Source organism: Aegilops tauschii, chromosome 1, assembly GCF_002575655.3.
Source record: "Aegilops tauschii subsp. strangulata cultivar AL8/78 chromosome 1, Aet v6.0, whole genome shotgun sequence".
NCBI classification, from domain to species: Eukaryota; Viridiplantae; Streptophyta; class Magnoliopsida; order Poales; family Poaceae; genus Aegilops; species Aegilops tauschii.
This window is the reverse complement of record NC_053035.3, coordinates 324,834,365-324,854,939: the sequence shown is the minus strand read 5'-3', so window position 1 is coordinate 324,854,939 and position 20,575 is coordinate 324,834,365.

The following is a 20,575-nucleotide window of genomic DNA, read 5'->3' as shown; positions in this document are numbered from 1 at the left end:
CTCTAGCCCATTGGTGGTCTTCTGGTCCATAAAAAATCCACAAAAAGTTTCGCGGTGTTTGGACTCCGTTTGATATTAATTTCCTGCGATGTAAAAAACATGCAAAAAACAGCAACTGGCACTTGGCACTATGTCAATAGGTTAGTACCAAAAAATGATATAAAATGACTATAAAATGATTATAAAACATCAAGGAATGATAATATAACAGCATGGAACAATAAAAAAATTATAGATACGTTGGAGACGTATCACCCACCATAGCCCGGTGCCATCTACCAGACAATCTGGTACTAATGATTCGACTCCCACTGCTAAAAAGACTTTTGCTTGTGGTGGTTGATCTGTCGGAGGCCTCACTACACAACATCATCCAATCCGGTTGCCCTGCCCAGGAGCGCTTGCTGCTTGTTTTCGGATTAGAAATCCGTATCCATGTCTCCAAATAAAGTCGCCTCACCTTAAAAGCATTGGAATTTGTTTTGAGGGACAACGCTCATCTTCGAAGATGCCCCTTCACTTCAAAGGCTGCTCCTTGATTATTGTTATAAACCTTTGCAAATAACGGTCGTCTCTACGCCTAAACTTGAGGCCTTGGGTGTAATTCGTGATCCGTTTGTACATCATGACATGGTGTTTGGCTCCACAGTTATTCAGGCACTGTATATTATCATCTACACTTTTGTAATCACAAGCTGCATTTTTCATTTGTGCGCATAAGTTTTATATCATCTTGGAGTACACTTTCGATACTAATATTATGTTATATCCTCAATGAAGAGTTCGTCCATCGATAGTCTATCAATTGTGTGGGATTCTGTCAAGATCTTATATATCGGAATGTTTAGTATTGATCTGAACAAAATTATTGGCTTGCTGTGATGCTTTCCATGTCTCGAGAATTTGTATATAGAGTTGATTATTTCATGTGCATTGAAAGCCCATATATATTGTACTAGAATTACCGTTCGGCTATTGCTCTATCGACATACTCTTTTCTAGACCTTAACTGTTTTCAATCTTCATGTCTACGTAGGCAGCAACACATGGAGAAAAACATATAACCAATCGGTGGCGTACTAAGCATCGGCATTTTCTCAGTTCTCATGACATTCATTTGAGGACAATAACGATGGAAGGTTATGCATCCTATTAGGCAAACAGAAACTTCGCCACATTCTTCCTGTTGAATGCGAGGTTACTATTGTCCCTAAGGCTTAAGTTTTTCAACAAGAAATTTCTCACGGATGGATATGTTGAACAAAAAAAAAGAAGTTTCAGGTCGACAAATGGGCTTCTGAACGTGCTCGGCTTCTATTTACAACAACTTGTCGTCATATGCCGGTAAACTTTTTGGCACGGGATGTTGATTTTATGTATCAGACCGATCCATTTGTCTGTGATTGCCAAAAACAGTGGTTGGATTTGATGTTATTGCCATGCATGTTCAGTTTGGGTTTTGTCTAAACCTAATGATTAATTAATCCTTGGGCTTTTGTACCGTTTGTAATCTTGAGTTAGATGTTATTGCCCTTTTCAACTCGGCTGTGACTGTCATATTTTCTTCGAAACAAGGCAAATGGCTTGCCATTTCCTTTATTAAAGAGAGAAATTGTAACGAATCCTAACCAAGGGAAATAACATCACTCTTGCCGGCTGCTTGAGCTCACTGTGCATTACAGAACCCAAGTGATTAGCCCCACCAGCACCCACAAACTTATTTTCAACTAGCACACCAAATGGGCTGTAAATTTTCATAAGAAAGGTTGCATGGCCGTGACAGATTTGGATTCTGACATTTGGGACCCACGAGGAAAACGCCTATCAAAGGTGGTGGTGTCGACTTACTAGTCAACAAATGATTCTGCCTACCAGCCGTTGGATTGACATCCAACATCTGTCGTGTATCTTCTATCTCTTGTCTTCTTCCTCCAGCCGCCCAAACCAAGCCACCCCGTCGGTTCCACCTGCTCCCGCCTCCCATGGCTGGCTATGCCTCCGCCGCCCTACCATACCCTCAAACGTTGGCCAGTCCACCCCTCTATTCCCCCACACGTTATTCTCCGGCGACGTCAGCCCCAACACGCACCCGCACCCGAACCAGTCAACCCTCGTACTCTCCTCCGCCTGCGACTAGACTCGGGCATCTTCCATGTCTCCTGTTCGTTCTGTTCGAGGCCTCGCTGTCGTCCTCCTCCTTGGTTCGCTCGCCGTGTGCGGTGTGCCGCCGTCTGGTGTTGTCAACATCGTCAACAACTGAGAGGAATAAGGAGATGAATGTAAGTGGAGAGGATGACAGTAGGGACCCTCTAGGGTCATGGCAGTATGCAAGCAAGTGCCTCATTATTACAAGCCGAAAAAATGGTTCCTCCTAATGGTTGGACATCTAGGTCCCATGCCATTGTCAATGTAGTCAATAAACGAGAGAATTACACAACGAGCGGCTGACACCAGGGACCCAGCAGGTCGCGTAGTTGTTATTTACTTTTTTTGAGGAACAAGCAGTTGTTATTTACTAGTTTTAGAGACGGATCAGGGTAACAACGGGGCTGTGTGGGGGCAGTGGCCCGTCTAGCCAGGGTTTTATTTTATGTTTACCACATGATGAGCCCAGTTGTGTTTTTTTCTTGCTGAAAATGGCTAGCCCAGTTCTACATTTTTTTAAAGAAACACCCAACAGATGCCTACTTGCTTTCACAGCCCTGCTGGGCTGCAAATCTTTCAAGACGAGAGCGATGTATTCGCTTGCCCAGAAAATGAAGTAGTAAGAAATGGGATGTAAATTTTGAAAACATAGCAAACCGACATTTGGTTTCAAATATCGTTTTTTAAGATTTCAACATTTTGAATTTAATTGTTTTTTTGCAGGGAAAAATATGTTGGATTTTAAATTGATATAAATTTATTATTTTTAATTAGTTTCAACGTGATTTGAAATTTTGGGATTAAAAACAGTTCGGACCGCAACAAAATATGAAAATTTGATTGGATTTTTAACCGTGGGCAGAATATGGGCTGTAATGGTAACGAAAAGAATATGGGCTTCAAAAAAATCCTTAAGAATTAGCCAACGGGTAGTACATTTATTAGCAATAATGGTAGATGGGTTGTATGCTGTTTTCCACATATTTGAGGCTGACTTGTGGGCCTACCAGGTTGACGCGTACGCTTTCCTAAAAAAAGGTTGATGCGCAGACAAGGCCTTGTCAACTTAGTCAACACATGGGAGCAGTTACTGTTGGATGTCCATCCAATGGCCGTCATGCTTCTTCAATCTCTGTTCTTCCTGCTCCAGCCGCTCAAACCAATGCCGGCGGGACTGCCTGCTCCCTCCTCCCGTGGTCGGCTGCGCTGCCGCGCAGGCCTTGCCACCCCCACCCTACTCCCATCGCTGGCCTGGCCATCCCTCTACTCACCCACACCTGCTGTTATTCTCCGGCGACGCTAGACGAACCAGTAAACCCTCGTACTCCCCTCTACATGGGAAACAACTGCCGAGTCTTCCCTGGCTCTGTGTCGTTCCCTTCCTAGGCCTCGCCGTCGTCCACCGCCCTGGTGCTCTTGGTGCGGCGTGGTCAACATGGTCAACGAACGACATCCATCAGAAGAGGATTGTACGTGGAGAGGCTGACAGCTGGGTCCACGGCCGCACGCAAGGAAGTGCCTCCTTATTATGCGCAAAATAATGATTCCTCCACCTGGCAGCAGGGACCCACCGGAAGGACCTCTGTATTTCGCAAAAAAATTGTTCCTCCCGCTGACAGCTCGGACCCACCAGCTATATCTTCGCACGCAAGGAAGTGTCTCCTTATTACGCATAAAAAATGAATACCCCTGCTACCTGGGGCACACCATAGTTGGAGGCTGACTTGTGGGCCTACTAAATTGACGCGGACGGAGGGCTTAGTCAATATGAACAATTCTAGCTCTAGTGACTATACGATGTCCATCCAATGGTCGTAGTGCTTCTTCAACCTCTGGTCTACCTGCTCCAGCCGCCCAAACCAGCGCCGGTCATGCCGCCTGCTCCTGCCTCCCGTGGCCGGCTCTGCTGCCGCGCAGGCCTCACCACCCACCTACTCCCATCACTGGCCTGGCCATCCCTGTACTCACCCAGACCTCCTGTTATTCTCCGGTGACGGCAGCCTCACACTGCAGCCCAACCAGTAAACGCTCATACTCCCCTCCGCTTGGGAAACAACTGCCGAGTCTTCCATGGCTCCGTGTCGTTCCCTTCCTAGGCCTCGCCGTCGTCCACCGCCCTGGTGCTCTCGGCACGGCATGGTCAATGTGGTCAAGGAACGAGTTCCATCGGAAGAGGATTGTACGTGGAGAGGCTGACAGCTGGGTCCACTGCCGCAGCAAGGAAGTGCCTCCTTATTATGCGCAAAATAATGATTCCTCCATGTGACAGCGTGGACCCACCGGAAGGGCCTCTTGTTGGGGAACGTAGCAGAAATTCAAAATTTTCTACGCATCACCAAGATCAATCTATGGAGTAATCTAGCAACGAGGGGAAGGGGAGTGCATCTACATACCATTGTAGATCGCGATGCGGAAGCATTGCAAGAACGCGGATGAAGGAGTCGTACTCGTAGCGATTCAGATCGCGGTTGATTCCGATCTAAGCGCCGAACCACGGCGCCTCCGCGTTCAACACACGTGCAGCCCGGTGACGTCTCCCACGCCTTGATCCAGCAAGGAGAGAGGGAGAGGTTGGGAAGACTCCGTCCAGCAGCAGCACAATGGCATGGTGGTGATGGAGGAGCGTGGCAATCCCGCAGGGCTTCGCCAAGCACCGCGGGAGAGGAGGAGGAGGGAGAGGGGTAGGGCTGCGCCGAAAGAGAGATGTTCTCATATCTTGGGCAGCCCCAAAACCCCAATATATATAGGGGAGGGGGAGGGCTGCGCCCCCATCTAGGGTTCCCCCCCCCCAAGGGGTGCGGCCAGCCCTAGATGGGGCTTGGGGGGCGGCCAAAGGGGGGAGAGAGGGGGCGCCCCACTAGATGGGCCTTAGGCCCATCTGAGCCTAGGGTTTCCCCCTTCCCCCCTTTCCTGCGCCCTGGGCCTCTTGTGGGGGGGCGCACCAGCCCACCTGGGGCTGGTCCCCTCCCACACTTGGCCCATGCAGCCCTCTGGGGCTGGTGGCCCCACTTGGTGGACCCCCGGGACCCTCTCGGTGGTCCCGGTACATTACCGATAACACCCGAAACTTTTCCGGTGACCAAAATAGGACTTCCCATATATAAATCTTTACCTCCGGACCATTCCGGAACTCCTCGTGACGTCCGGGATCTCATCCGGGACTCCGAACAACATTCGGTAACCACGTATATCTTTTCCCTATAACCCTAGCGTCATCGAACCTTAAGTGTGTAGACCCTACGGGTTCGGGAATCATGCAGACATGACCGAGACGTTCTCCGGTCAATAACCAACAGCGGGATCTGGATACCCATGTTGGCTCCCACATGTTCCACGATGATCTCATCGGATGAACCACGATGTCGGGGATTCAATCAATCCCGTATACAATTCCCTTTGTCTATCGGTATGTTACTTGCCCGAGATTCGATCGTCGGTATCCCTATACCTTGTTCAATCTCGTTACCGGCAAGTCTCTTTACTCGTTCCGTAACTCACATCATCCCGTGATCAACTCCTTGGTCACATTGTGCACATTATGATGATGTCCTACCGAGTGGGCCCAGAGATACCTCTCCGTTTACACGGAGTGACAAATCCCAGTCTCGATTCGTGCCAACCCAACAGACACTTTCGGAGATACCTGTAGTGCACCTTTATAGCCACCCAGTTACGTTGTGACGTTTGGTACACCCAAAGCATTCCTACGGTATCCGGGAGTTGCACAATCTCATGGTCTAAGGAACTGATACTTGACATTAGAAAAGCTCTGAGCAAACGAACTACATGATCTTGTGCTAGGCTTAGGATTGGGTCTTGTCCATCACATCATTCTCCTAATGATGTGATCCCGTTATCAACGACATCCAATGTCCATGGTCAGGAAACCGTAACCATCTATTGATCAACGAGCTAGTCAACTAGAGGCTTACTAGGGACATGGTGTTGTCTATGTATCCACACATGTATCTGAGTTTCCTATCAATACAATTCTAGCATGGATAATAAACGATTATCATGAACAAGGAAATATAATAATAACCAATTCATTATTGCCTCTAGAGCATATTTCCAACAGTCTCCCACTTGCACTAGAGTCAATAATCTAGTTCACATCGCCATGTGATTAACACTCATAGGTCACATCACCATGTGACCAACATCCAAAGAGTTCACTAGAGTCAACAATCTAGTTCACATCACTATGTGATTAACTCAATGTGTCCTGGTTTGATCATGTTATGCTTGTGAGAGAGGCTATTTAGTCAACGGGTCTGAACCTTTCAGATCCGTGCGTGCTTTACGAATATCTATGTCATCTTGTGGTTGCTACCACGCGCTATTTGGAGCCATTTCAAATAATTGCTCTACTATACGAATCCGGTTTACTACTCAGAGTCATCCGGATTAGTGTCAAAGTTCGCATCGACGTAACCTTTACGACGAACTCCTTTTCACCTCCATAATCGAGAAAATTCCTTAGTCCACTACATACTAAGGATAAATTCGACCGCTGTCATGTGATCCATTCCCGGATCACTATTGTACCCTCTTGACCAACTCATGGCAAGGCACACTTCATGTGCGGTACACAGCATAGCATACTATAGAGCCTACGTCTAAAGCATAGGGGACGACCTTCGTCCTTTCTCTCTCTTCTGTTGTGGTCAGGTCTTGAGTCTTACTCAATACTCACACCTTGTAACACAGCCAAGAAATCCTTCTTTGCTGATCTATTTTGAACTCTTTCAAAATCATGTCAAGGTGTGCGTTCTTTGAAAGTATCATCGGGCGTCTTGATCTATCTCTATAGATCTTGATGCCCAATATGTAAGCAGCTTTTATCCAGGTCTTCCTTTGAAAAACTCCTTTCAAACAACCCTTTATGCTTTCCAGAAATTTTACATCATTTCGGATCAACAATATGTCATTCACATATACTTATCAGAAATGTTGTAGCGCTCCCACTCACTTTATTGTAAATACAAGTTTCTAACAAACTTTGTATAAACCCAAAAACTTTGATCACTCCATCAAAGCGTATATTCGGACTCCGAGATGCTTGCTCTAGTACATGGAAGGATCGCTGGAGCTAGCATACCTTTTAGCATCCTTAGGATCGACAAAACCTTTCTGATTGTATCACATACAACCTTTCCTTACGAAAACAGGTAAGGAAACTTGTTTTGACATCCATCTGCCAGATTTCATAAATGCAGCTAATGCTAACATGATTCCGACGGACTTAAGCATCGCTACGGATGAGAAAATATCATCGTAGTCAACTCCTTGAACTTGTGGAAATACTCTTTGCCACAAGTCGAGCTTCATAGACGGTAACATTACCGTCCACGTCCGTCTTATTCTTAAAGATCCATTTATCTCGGATTTCATGGCTTCTAACCATTTGTCGGAATATGGGCCCACCATCGCTTCTCCATAGCTCGTAGGTTCAGTATTGTCCAACAACATGATATCTCAGACAGGATCATGTACCACTCTGAAGTAGCACGCATCCTCGTCGTCCTACGAGGTTTGGTAGTGACTTGATCCGAAGTTTCATGATCACTATCATAAGCTTCCACTTCAATTGGTGTAGGTGCCACAGGAACAACTTCCTGTGCCCTGCTACACACTAGTCGAAGTGACGGTTCAATAACCTTATCAAGTCTCCACCATCCTCCCACTCAATTCTTTCGAGAGAAACTTTTCCTCGAGAAAGGACTCGTTTCTAGAGGCAATTACTTTTGCTTCCAGATCTGAAATAGGAGGTACACCCAACTGTTTTGGGTATTCTATGAAGATGCATATATCCGCTTTGGGTTCGAGCTTATCAGCCTGAAACTTTTTCACATAAGCATCGCAGCCCCAAACTTTTAAGAAACGACAACTTAGGTTTCTCTAAACGGTGTCGTCTCAACGGAATTGCGTGGTGCCCCTTTTAAAGTGAATGCGGTTGTCTCTAATGCCTAACCCATAAACAATAGTGGTAATTCGATAAGAGACATCATGGTATGCACCATATCCAATAGGGTGCAGCTATGATGTCCGGACACACCATCACACTATGGTGTTCCAGGCGGTATTAATTGTGAAACACTTTCCACAATGTCTTAATTGTGTGCCAAACTCGTAACTCAGATACTCATCTCTATGATCATATCACAGACATTTTATCCTCTTGTCACGACGATCTTCAACTTCCCTCTGAAATTACTTGAACCTTTCAATAATTCAGACTTGTGTTTCATCAAGTAAATACACTCAGCATCTACTCAAATCATCTATGAAGTAAGAACATAACGATATCCACTGCATGCCTCAGCACTCATTGGACTGCATACATCAAAATGTATTACTTCCAATAAGTTGCTCTCTTGTTCCATCTTACTGAAAAACGAGGACTTTCAGTCATCTTGCCCATGTGGTATGATTTGCATGTCTCAAGTGATTCGAAATCAAGTGAGTCCAAACGATCCATCTGCATGGAGTTTCTTCATGCATATATACCAATAGACATGGTTCGCATGTCTCAATCTTTTCAAAAACGACTGAGTCCAAAGATCCATCTACATGGAGCTTCTTCATGCGTTCTATACCAATATGACTCAAATTGCAGTGCCACAAGTATGTGGTACTATCATTACTATTTTATATCTTTTGGCACGAACATGTGTATCACTACGATCTAGATTCATTTTAAGTGCAAGACCATTGAAGGTATTATTCAAATAAACAGAGTAACCATTATTCTCCTTAAATGAATAACCGTATTGCGATAAACATAATCCAATCATGCTCAACGCAAACACCAAATCTCGATGGTAGAGGGAGCATGCGATGCTTGATCACATCAACCTTGGAAACATTTCCAACACATATCGTCATCTCACCTTTAGCTAGTCTCCGTTTATTCCGCAGCTTTTATTTCGAGTTACTAACACTTAGCAACCGAACCGGTATCTAATACCCTGGTGCTGCTAGGAGTACTAGTAAAGTACACATTCATATAATGTATATCCAATACACTTCTGTCGACCTTGCCTGCCTTCTCATCTACCAAGTATCTAGGGTAGTACAGCTTCAGTGACCGTTCCCCTCATTACAGAAGCACTTAGTCTCGGGCTTGGGTTCAACTTTGGGATTCTTCACTAGAGCAGCAAATGATTTGCTGTTTCATGAAGTATCCCTTTTGCCCTTGCCCTTCTAGAAACTAGTGGTTTTACTAACCATCAACAATTGATGCTCCTTCTTGATTTCTACTTTCGCGGTGTCAAGCATCGCGAGTTGCTCAAGAATCATCATAACTATCCCTGATATGTTATAGTTCATCACGAAGCTCTACTAGCTTGGTGGCAGTGACTATGGAGAACCATCACTATCTCATCTGGAAGATTAACTCCCACTCGATTCAAGCGATTGTGGCACTCAGACAATCTGAGCACATGCTCAACGATTGAGCTTTTCTCCCTTAGTCTGCAGGCTTAAGAAACTTGTCAGAGGTCTCATACCTCTTGACGTGGGCACTAGTCTGAAATCCCAATTTCAGTCTTCGGAACATCTCATATATTCTGCGACGTTTCAAAACCGTCTTTGGTGCCACAATTCTAAACCGTTAGCATTACGCACTGAACTATCACGTAGTTATCAAAACGTGTATGTCAGATGTTCCGCAACATCTACAGACGACGCTGAGGTTCAGCACACCGAGCGGTGCATTAAGGACATAAGCCTTCTGTGCACCAATGAGGACAATCCTCAGTTTACGGACCCATTCCGCATAATTGCTACTACCAACTTTCAACTAAATTTTTTTCTCTAGGAACATATCTTAAACAGTAGAACTAAAGCGTATGACATAATTTGCAAAGACCTTTTGACTATGTTCATGATAATTGAGTTCATCTGATTAATGAACTCCCACTCAGATAGACATCCCTCTAGTCATCTAAGTGATACATGATCCGAGTCAAACTAGGCCGTGTCCGATCATCACGTGAGACGGACTAGTCATCATCGGTGAACATCTCCATGTTGATCGTATCTGCTATACGACTCATGTTCGACCTTTCGGTCTCTTGTGTTCCGAGGCCATGTCTGTACATGCTAGGCTCGTCAAGTCAACCTAAGTGTTTCGCATGTGTTCCGAGGCCATGTCTGTACATGCTAGGCTCGTCAACACCCGTTGTATTCGAACATTAGAATCTATCACACCCGATCATCACGTGGTGCTTCGAAACAACGAACCTTCGCAACGGTGCACAGTTAGGGGGGACACGTCTCTTGAAATTTTTAGTGAGGGATCATCTTACTTACTACCGTCGTTCTAAGCAAATAAGATGCATAACATGATAAACATCACATGCAATCAAATAGTGACATGATATGGCCAATATCATTTTGCTCCTTTGATCTCCATCTTCGGGGCACCATGATCATCTTTGTCACCGGCATGACACCATGATCTCCATCATCATGATCTCCATCATTGTGTCTTCATGAAGTTGTCACGCCAACGATTACTTCTACTTCTATGGCTAACGCGCTTAGCAATAAAGTAAAGTAAATTACATGGCGTTATTCAATGACACGCAGGTCATACAAAAAATAAAGACAACTCCTATGGCTCCTGCCAGTTGTCATACTCATCGACATGCAAGTCGTGATCCCTATTACAAGAATATGATCAATCTCATACATAACATATATCATTCATCATATCTTCTGGCCATATCACATCACATAGCACATGCTGCAAAAACAAGTTAGACGTCCTCTAATTGTTGTTGCAAGTTTTTACGTGGCTTGTATAGGTTTCTAGCAAGAACGTTTCTTACCTACGTAAAACCACAACGTGATATGCCAATTTCTATTTACCCTTCATAAGTACCCTTTTCATCGAATCCGTTCCGACTAAAGTGGGAGAGACAGACACCCGCTAGCCACCTTATGCAACTAGTGCATGTCAGTCGGTGGAACCTGTCTCACGTAAGCGTACGTGTAAGGTCGGTCCGGGGCGCTTCATCCCACAATGCCGCTGAAACAAGATAAGACTAGTAGCGGCAAGAAGAATTGGCGACATCTACGCCCACAACTACTGTGTGTTCTACTCGTGCATAGAAACTACGCATAGACCTAGCTCTGATACCACCGTTGGGGAACGTAGCAGAAATTCAAAATTTTCTACGCATCACCAAGATCAATCTATGGAGTAATCTAGCAACGAGGGGAAGGGGAGTGCATCTACATACCATTGTAGATCGCGATGCGGAAGCATTGCAAGAACGCGGATGAAGGAGTCATACTCGTAGCGATTCAGATCGCGGTTGATTCCGATCTAAGCGCCGAACCACGGCGCCTCCGCGTTCAACACACGTGCAGCCCGGTGACGTCTCCCACGCCTTGATCCAGCAAGGAGAGAGGGAGAGGTTGGGGAAGACTCCGTACAGCAGCAGCACAACGGCATGGTGGTGATGGAGGAGCGTGGCAATCCCGCAGGGCTTCGCCAAGCACCGCGGGAGAGGAGGAGGAGGGAGAGGGGTAGGGCTGCGCCGAAAGAGAGATGTTCTCATATCTTGGGCAGCCCCAAAACCCCAATATATATAGGGGAGGGGGAGGGCTACGCCCCCATCTAGGGTTTCCCCCCCCCCAAGGGGTGCGGCCAGCCCTAGATGGGGCTTGGGGGGCGGCCAAAGGGGGGAGAGAGGGGGCGCCCCACTAGATGGGCCTTAGGCCCATCTGAGCCTAGGGTTTCCCCCTTCCCCCCTTTCCTGCGCCCTGGGCCTCTTGTGGGGGGGCGCACCAGCCCACCTGGGGCTGGTCCCCTCCCACACTTGGCCCATGCAGCCCTCTGGGGCTGGTGGCCCCACTTGGTGGACCCCCGGGACCCTCCCGGTGGTCCCGGTACATTACTGATAACACCCGAAACTTTTCCAGTGACCAAAACAGGACTTCCCATATATAAATCTTTACCTCCGGACCATTCCGGAACTCCTCGTGACGTCCGGGATCTCATCCGGGACTCCGAACAACATTCGGTAACCACGTATATCTTTTCCCTATAACCCTAGCGTCATCGAACCTTAAGTGTGTAGACCCTACGGGTTCGGGAATCATGCAGACATGACCGAGACGTTCTCCGGTCAATAACCAACAGCGGGATCTGGATACCCATGTTGGCTCCCACATGTTCCACGATGATCTCATCGGATGAACCACGATGTCGGGGATTCAATCAATCCCGTATACAATTCCCTTTGTCTATCGGTATGTTACTTGCCCGAGATTCGATCGTCGGTATCCCTATACCTTGTTCAATCTCGTTACCGGCAAGTCTCTTTACTCGTTCCGTAACTCACATCATCCCGTGATCAACTCCTTGGTCACATTGTGCACATTATGATGATGTCCTACCAAGTGGGCCCAGAGATACCTCTCCGTTTACACGGAGTGACAAATCCCAGTCTCGATTCGTGCCAACCCAACAGACACTTTCGGAGATACCTGTAGTGCACCTTTATAGCCACCCAGTTACGTTGTGAAGTTTGGTACACCCAAAGCATTCCTACGGTATCCGGGAGTTGCACAATCTCATGGTCTAAGGAACTGATACTTGACATTAGAAAAGCTCTGAGCAAACGAACTACACGATCTTGTGCTAGGCTTAGGATTGGGTCTTGTCCATCACATCATTCTCCTAATGATGTGATCCCGTTATCAACGACATCCAATGTCCATGGTCAGGAAACCGTATCCATCTATTGATCAACGAGCTAGTCAACTAGAGGCTTGCTAGGGACATGGTGTTGTCTATGTATCCACACATGTATCTGAGTTTCCTATCAATACAATTCTAGCATGGATAATAAACGATTATCATGAACAAGGAAATATAATAATAACCAATTCATTATTGCCTCTAGAGCATATTTCCAACACCTCTGTATTTTGCGGGAAAAAATGTTTCCCCCCTGACAGCTGGGACCCACCAGCTATATATTCGGATGCAAGGAAGTGCCTCCATATTAGGCGCGAAAAAAATGATTCTTCCCCTTGACAGCTGGGACCCACCAGCTATATCTTCGCACGCAAAGGAAGTGCGTCCTTATCCTCCCTGACAGCTAGGACCCACCCGGTCGAAGCGTACGTAGCCTTGTCTGTCTGGTCATGAATGTGTACGTACATACTGGTTGATCGGTCTCTTTCCAACGATGAACTGTGGCCGAGCAAGCAGCGGCACGGGTAGTAGTAGCGCCCCCGATGTAGCAGTTCAGGTAGTCCAGTCTAAACTGTGTACATGTACGTACAACCAGATGCCAAAAAATACGGCCACATACGTACATACGGGCGTGGTCTGGAACACCTACTCACGCATACGTACCACCAGGGCTCGTGTACATGGAGAGGCAATGGACGGCAGCAACGGCGTCCTGTTCATCGGAAGCCAACCGGCTGGGTTGGAACAGAGAAACTGCGTCGTGTTCATCGGGAGGCAACATAATGCTCGTGTTCATCGGGAGCCAACCGGCTTGGACGGAACAGCCGAAACAGGGTCTGGCATACCGCAAAACGGAGGAAACGGACTTGTGTTCAAGCTCCTATGGTCGAAACGGGGTCTGGCATACCGCAGAACAGAGGAACAAACTTGTGTTCGAGCTCGACGGTCGAAACGGTGTGCTGTTGATCGGGAGGGGTGTGGCGTAATGCAAAACGGGGGAAACGGACGTGTGTTGGAGTGCCTACAGTCAAAACGGGGTCCTGTTTGTCGGGAGGGGTGTGGCATACCGCAAAACGGGACTCCATGGTCTACTGTTCATCCACCGTCGACTTCCTCCTGCCTCCACCAGCTACTGTTCATCGACGGGGTCCTATTCATCCAGCCTCCACCGGCTACTGTTCAACCATCCCTCCACGGGGTCTTGTTCATCCAGTCTCCACCGGCTACTGTTCAACCAGCCCTCCACGAGGTCGTGTTCAACCAGCCCTCCACGGGGTCCTATTCAACCAGCCCTCCACGGGGTCCCTCCACCGGCTACTGTTCATCCACCCCCACCTCCACGATCGGCGTCATGTTCATCCAGCGGCAACGGCCTCTACTACCACGGGGTCCTGTTCATCCAACCCCCACCGAGAACTGTTCATCCAACCCCCAACAACGATCACTATTAATCAAGAGACAGCAGGTTCTGAAAGTGCGTTATATCGACTAGAGGGGGGGTGAATAGGCGATTTTTACAAATTCGTCACTGAGGAAATTCACAGTGAGGAAATTCCTAAGTCACGAATGACTAGCAGCGGAATAAGTACTCAAAAGTAAACATAACAGAGCAGTAGCATAGTCATCATGATGAAATGAAAACAAGCACAGAGTACAAGTAGCGTTAACACAGGATAAGTAGACTGAAGACAAACTGACTGAAGAAATTGAACTGAGGAAATTGAGAAAGTCTTCAATCGAAGTCTTCAAACAGTAAGGATCAAGTACACAACATAGTAATGAGGAAATGAAAGGGTTGAGGAAATAGAACCAGTAGCTCGGTGAAGACAGTGATTTGGTAGACCAGTTCCAACTGCTGTGACAGTTGTACGTCTGGTTGGAGCGGCTGGGTATTTAAACCTGAGGACACACAGTCCTCACCGTATTCTCCTTGAGCTAAGGTCACACAGACCTCGCCCAATCACTCGTGGTAAGTCTTCAGGTGACTTCCAAACCTTCACAAACTCGGTCACTCGGCTCCACAATTTCATCTTGGATGCTCTAGACCATGACGCCTAACCGTCTGGAAGATGCACAGTCTTCAAAGGTAACAAGCATCGGATCCACACATGAACAATCTCTTTAGTGATGCTCAATCACTTTGGGTTTGTAGGTGTTTGGGTTTGGGTTTTCCTCACTTGATGATTTTTGCTCAAAGTCCTCAGAGGATGGGATGCTCTCAATGACAAGTGTCAGTTTCTCCCGGAGCAGCCAACTAGCTAGTGGTTGTAGGGGGCGGCTATTTATAGCCTAGGGAGCAGCCCAACATGATAAGACATAAATGCCCTTCAATGATATGACCGTTAGGTGGGTAAGATATTTTGGGACAGACGGCGCATAGCACAGCAACGGTCGGAAATTTGACTATCAAATTCCTCAGGGCTATCATGTTCCTCACTTGTAGGCAACCCGCACCGGTGAATTCCTAACTCCTCAGTCAGAACAAATTCCTCAGAGACGAGAAGATCTTCGTCTCTGTCACTGAAGAAATTGACTGAACTGTATGAGATTTCCAATGTCTTCACTCGAAAGGATTGGTAGGTGTAGGATTTTGAGATGAGCATCACTTGGAAACTTTTCCTTAGTTTTTCCTCGACCCCCATTAACAGTACGGTGTTTCCTATGACTCAATAAAGAGAAAAATGAAACTACGAAAACAAAAGTCTTCACGCTTCATATTCCTCGCATGAATATAGAGTCTTCACGGTCACACGAATTTCTTCACTTTCAAAGTCTTCTGAAAGCCAAAGTCTTTAGTTGAAGACATTCATTTTTGGGGTCGACTTTCTCTGTAAATGTCAAACTCCTCATAGACTTATAGACCTGTGTACACTCACAAACGCATTAGTCCCTTAACCTATAAGTCTTCAATACACCAAAATCACTAAGGGGCACTAGATGCACTTACAATCTCCCCTTTTTGGTGATTGATGACAATATAGTTTAAGTTTTCAACGAGGATAAACATATGAAGTGTAAATACTGATATTGAGGAATTTGATTGCAAGATATAGAAGAACTCCCCCTGAAGATGTGCATATGTGAGGAATTTGCTTTTGAGAAGCAATGCACATTGAAGAGTACAATCATGGAGATCTCCCCCTATATCTTGTAATTCATACAGGCATTTAACATACGATATGAAGAAATTGAAATGCATGATGAAATATGGTGACTGATGTAATTCAACATGCATGCATTAACATATATGAGGAAATAGCATGCAGAAGAACATAGCAAAAGTATCAGACCACCATCGGAGTTAAGATTACAACTCGATCCAACAAAGTCTTCAAAAGAACGAGAGTTGTAACTTAGCAAAAAAGACACCCATATATAGACCCGCTTGAAGACTAGCTCAAATTTCTCCCCCTTTGTCATCGATTGACCAAAAGGGACAAAAAATGAGGACTAACGCCCCTGAAGAATATCACGAAGTCGATGGAGGAGCGCCAGTGTTGTTGGGGTCGGTTGTTGAAGTAGGGCCTGCCGCAGTGTTGTCCAAGTCTCCATGTTCATCAGTCTCGCGTGATGAAGAATAAGAGCTGGCTACCAAGTGAGGAACTTTGACCTTCTTGAATTTCTTCGAAGGTGGACGAGACCAGTCGAAGTCCTGCTTGAAGCCCATCTGCTTGAGATCTATTCACCGTAGAGATGAGACAGAACAGCCCAAGTGCGATCAAATACTTCATGCAGATAGTAATGGTTCTTTTTCACTGAATTCTGAGTTATTGTAATGTTCTGAAGAATTGAACCAAACTGTCGCTTGATCCATTTGTGGTTGCGATCGACCTTCTGGTGAGACTGAGGAGAAGCTCATGATCAGTCATCACCCTTGGAGCTGTGCCTTGAGGATTTTGCTTTGAAGCATTAGCGGCAGAGTCATGGATTGCAGAGTCATCATTGGTGGCGTAGGATGCATCTTTGCGAAACTGTCCATCCAATGGATGTGTGCCTTCATCAATAATAGTGGCCTTGCCCTTCTCATCAGCTGAGGAAATGGTCCGCTTGAGGACTTCAATAGGAGGCAAGTAGCTGCCATGGTTAAGAGTATCAACCTTGTAGTTGATTGAAGACCTTGATCTGATGAATCGCATGATCCAAGGAGCATAAGGCTTCAATTCAAACGGTGAAAGAGAAACATTGGCCATAGTCCTCATGAAGAAATCATGTTAGTTGATAGGAACTCCATGGATGATGTTGAATAGCAGATTCTTCATGATGCCAACGACCTCTTCTTCATTAGAGTCGTGGCCTTTGATTGGACTGAGGGTTTTGGTCAAAATTCTGTATACAGTCCTTGGCACATAGAGCAATTCCCTCATGAGGAATTTGGTTCTTGGAGCTTGGCCAGGCTTCAGAGGCTTCATCAACACTTGCATGTAATGATCGGATAGCTCAGGTTCATGGTAGATGAGTCTTGCACCTTCAAGAGGAGGACTGATAGGCAGGGCATGATGCAATTCAAAGGCCGATGCTTTGTAGTGTGTGTTCTCTGTCATCCAGTCCAACACCCAAGAGTTCACATCTTCAGCGTTGTCGGTGATGTGCAACATAGCGTAGAACTGAAGAATTAGCTCTTCATTCCAGTCACAGATGTCGGTGCAGAAATTGAGCAGCCCAGCGTCATGAAGAACACTGAGGACTGGGGTGAAGCAAGACAGCGACTTCATATCAACATGAGGGATATGCTCATGGTCAAAGATCTTATCCTTATCGAAAAGCAGTGAAGAATATAAGTTCATCTGACTTGCTGTCCAGAAACGCTTGCGTCGAAGACGAGCAGAGTCATAGGGATTATATTCCGTGAAGAAAACGTGTTCATGGAAGAAATCATCAGCTTTGAACTTCTGCTTCTTTGAGAATGGATTCTTAGGCTCGGGCTGAGGAGTATCAGTCAATGTCTTCACAGCCTCTTGAATCACCGTCTCAGGGGCCACAGGCTGAGGAATTTCAGTTGCAATATCATCAGTAGCAGCCTGGGTCTCCATTTCTTCAGCAGCATGTTCTTCAGCACTAGTGGCTGGAATTTCTTCAGGGATGGTAAGAAGAGAAGCTTGAGGTTCATCAGAGCCCATATGAATTTCTTCAGTTTGGACTAGGGACTAAGGAATCTATTGCAGAGGGGTGAACATTGGTGAATTGGGGTGATGACTTTCCCAACAGTTATCATTCAGAACTGGAGTTGTGCACCCAATGTCCACGTCTTCTTCTTCATCATCAATTTTCTGAATGCTGCCTCTTCAGCTGTAAACTAAGGCATGGGCGATGATACCAGAGGGGTTGAAGGGATGTTATCCACTTCAATTTCTTCGTCCAACTGCTCTGACGAAGCAGCAGAAGGATCTTCTTCATTTGATCCACTTGGGATTTCATAATCCTCACTAAAGGGAACAATCTGCTTTGATGGCATGCTTGAAACAGGAACAACATCTATAGGATTGTCATAAGAACTCGTCAAAGTCTTCATTTTCTATGGTATTGAAGACTCTAAGGCAGCAGATGCTTTCCTTTTCTTCACAGCTGCTCGCTCCGCAGCCTTGGTTTTCTTTGCTTCTGATGCAGAAGGAAGAATAGGACTTGGTGTTGGTGCAGGAGGAGCAGAGGAAATTGGTGCAGTTTCCTCAGGCGCAACTGATGCAATTGCCCTGGTTTGTTCAGTATCTTCAGGCTCAGCAGAAGATGCTTCAACTGGCCTGGCTTGATCCTCAAGCGCAACACTAGTGGTTGCCCTGGCAATTTCATCAGCGGCTGGAATACCATCATCAACCCTGGTACTTGCAGTTTCATCAGCAGCCTGATCTTCATCAGCGGTGCTGGCATGTTCTTCAGTTGGCTGTGCAGAAGCTTCCGCCTGAGGAGATTCACGTTGCGTTGGGGCTACAACATTTGAGGTGAATCTTTCAGCCAACTTGATGAATCTGACCTTGGCTCCAAGACAATCTGCACGGTAGGCATCAAATTCATCACTGAGGTTTTTGATCTCAGCTTGTGCAGCCACAAGTTCATCAGTTGTCATTTTGACAACATTCTTCTTCAGAAAACACTCCTTCTTGTACTAAGCTTTCTTCAGCTGCCTGGCCTTCTTAAATTTCCACTTCTCTTCGCCTATGAAGGCGGTCAACATGTGACTTTGGCTAGGAGTAAGCTTGAAATTAGGCATAGGAGTGTTGGGGTCCTTGTGCCAGAGATCAATGAAGTCCAGGATCGGCTTTGGATCCAAAAGAAGAGGAACATTTGTGCCTTTGGCTCTAGCGTCCCGTTGCTGTCTGTCTCTGATGATTTCAGCGAGTTCTTCATCATCAGCTTTGTCATCACTTGACGGAACATGAAAGGCAACCTGCTTCTTATGAGGACTTGGTCTAGTGCCGCGTCCAGCAGTGGCCTTGGTCTTCAGCAAAGTGGGCCCTGTTGAGGACTGAGGAGGAGCTGAAGAACTTGCAGAGGCTCCTGAGGCAATTGAGATGCCTGTGGTCCTTTGGCAAGAGGCGAGATGCACAGGTGCCGAGGACTTTGCCGGAGGAGCTGAGGGTTTTGCAGTTGGAGGAACTGGAGCAGCTTGAGGAATTTGCCGTGAGGGCATAGATGAGCTTGGACATGAGGGCATTGTTGAGGAACTTGGTGGTTTGCGAGCTGGCTTCTTAGGCATAGCCTTCTTGGGCTTGCTAGCAGAGGCCTCAGCAGCGGCATCAGCAGAGTCTTCATTGAATTTCCTCACTGCTACCTTAGCCATTTTGGCCAGTTTCGCTTGCCGCTTGGCCCATTCATCAGGATAGTCCTCACCGCGCTCGAGGCTAGTGGGATCAGCTTCTTGGCCAGGTGCCAGTGGAGGTCTTGGGCAAGGAGGGGGTAGTGCGAATTTCTTCATGTACTTTGGAGTGACATATCTGTACTCCCTCCATTCCCGTGCCCATCTCCATTCAATCCTCTGTATGCGCACCTTGCACTGATTCTTGTTTTCCTTGCCATGTTTGGCTTCATCAGGAGTACACTATTCCTCATAGATGCCATCAAGGATTTCAAATGCTGTGTTCACTTCCAGTTTCTTGCCTCCCTTCTGAGATTTCTTGCCATCTGCCATTTTCTTCAGCTGAGGATTTTGAACAATTGAGTTCTCTGAAGAGGTATGCAATTTGTCTTCGAGGAACACTGCAAATGAGTTAAGTTGATGAGAACCTAGTGATTCAGCAGCGGACATGTGTACCTGTGAACAGAGTATATGTGTGAAGAATTTGGAGAGGTCATATGCGTTCTCAGAAGTTTTTGCAAAATGAACAAGTTTGAGGAATTTGACCAATGGTGTCTTGAGGAATTTCACTAAGCGTTCTTTGACTTAGGTTCCAGAGTTGTATAGATTGAAAATCCACACAATTGAGGAATCTTGAAGAAAAATGTTGCTTAGAGAAACAGATCAAGAACAGATGCTTGTGTGAGGTGTTTAGAGTGTGGAAATAGACGAATAAACACCTTTTGAAGATTTTATGGAAATCATCAGAATCAACAAGGGAGTAAAAGTAACTTTTAATTACCCTTGACGAAGAACACGACGAACTGAGAGTTGGAGATTCGAAGTTCGTCAGTCCAGATCTTCCACGCCCTAACTTGGCAGAGGAAGAAAGCGGCCGGCACGAGTACGACGGCGACGAGGTCGAGGCAGTGAAGCTCTTCCTCACC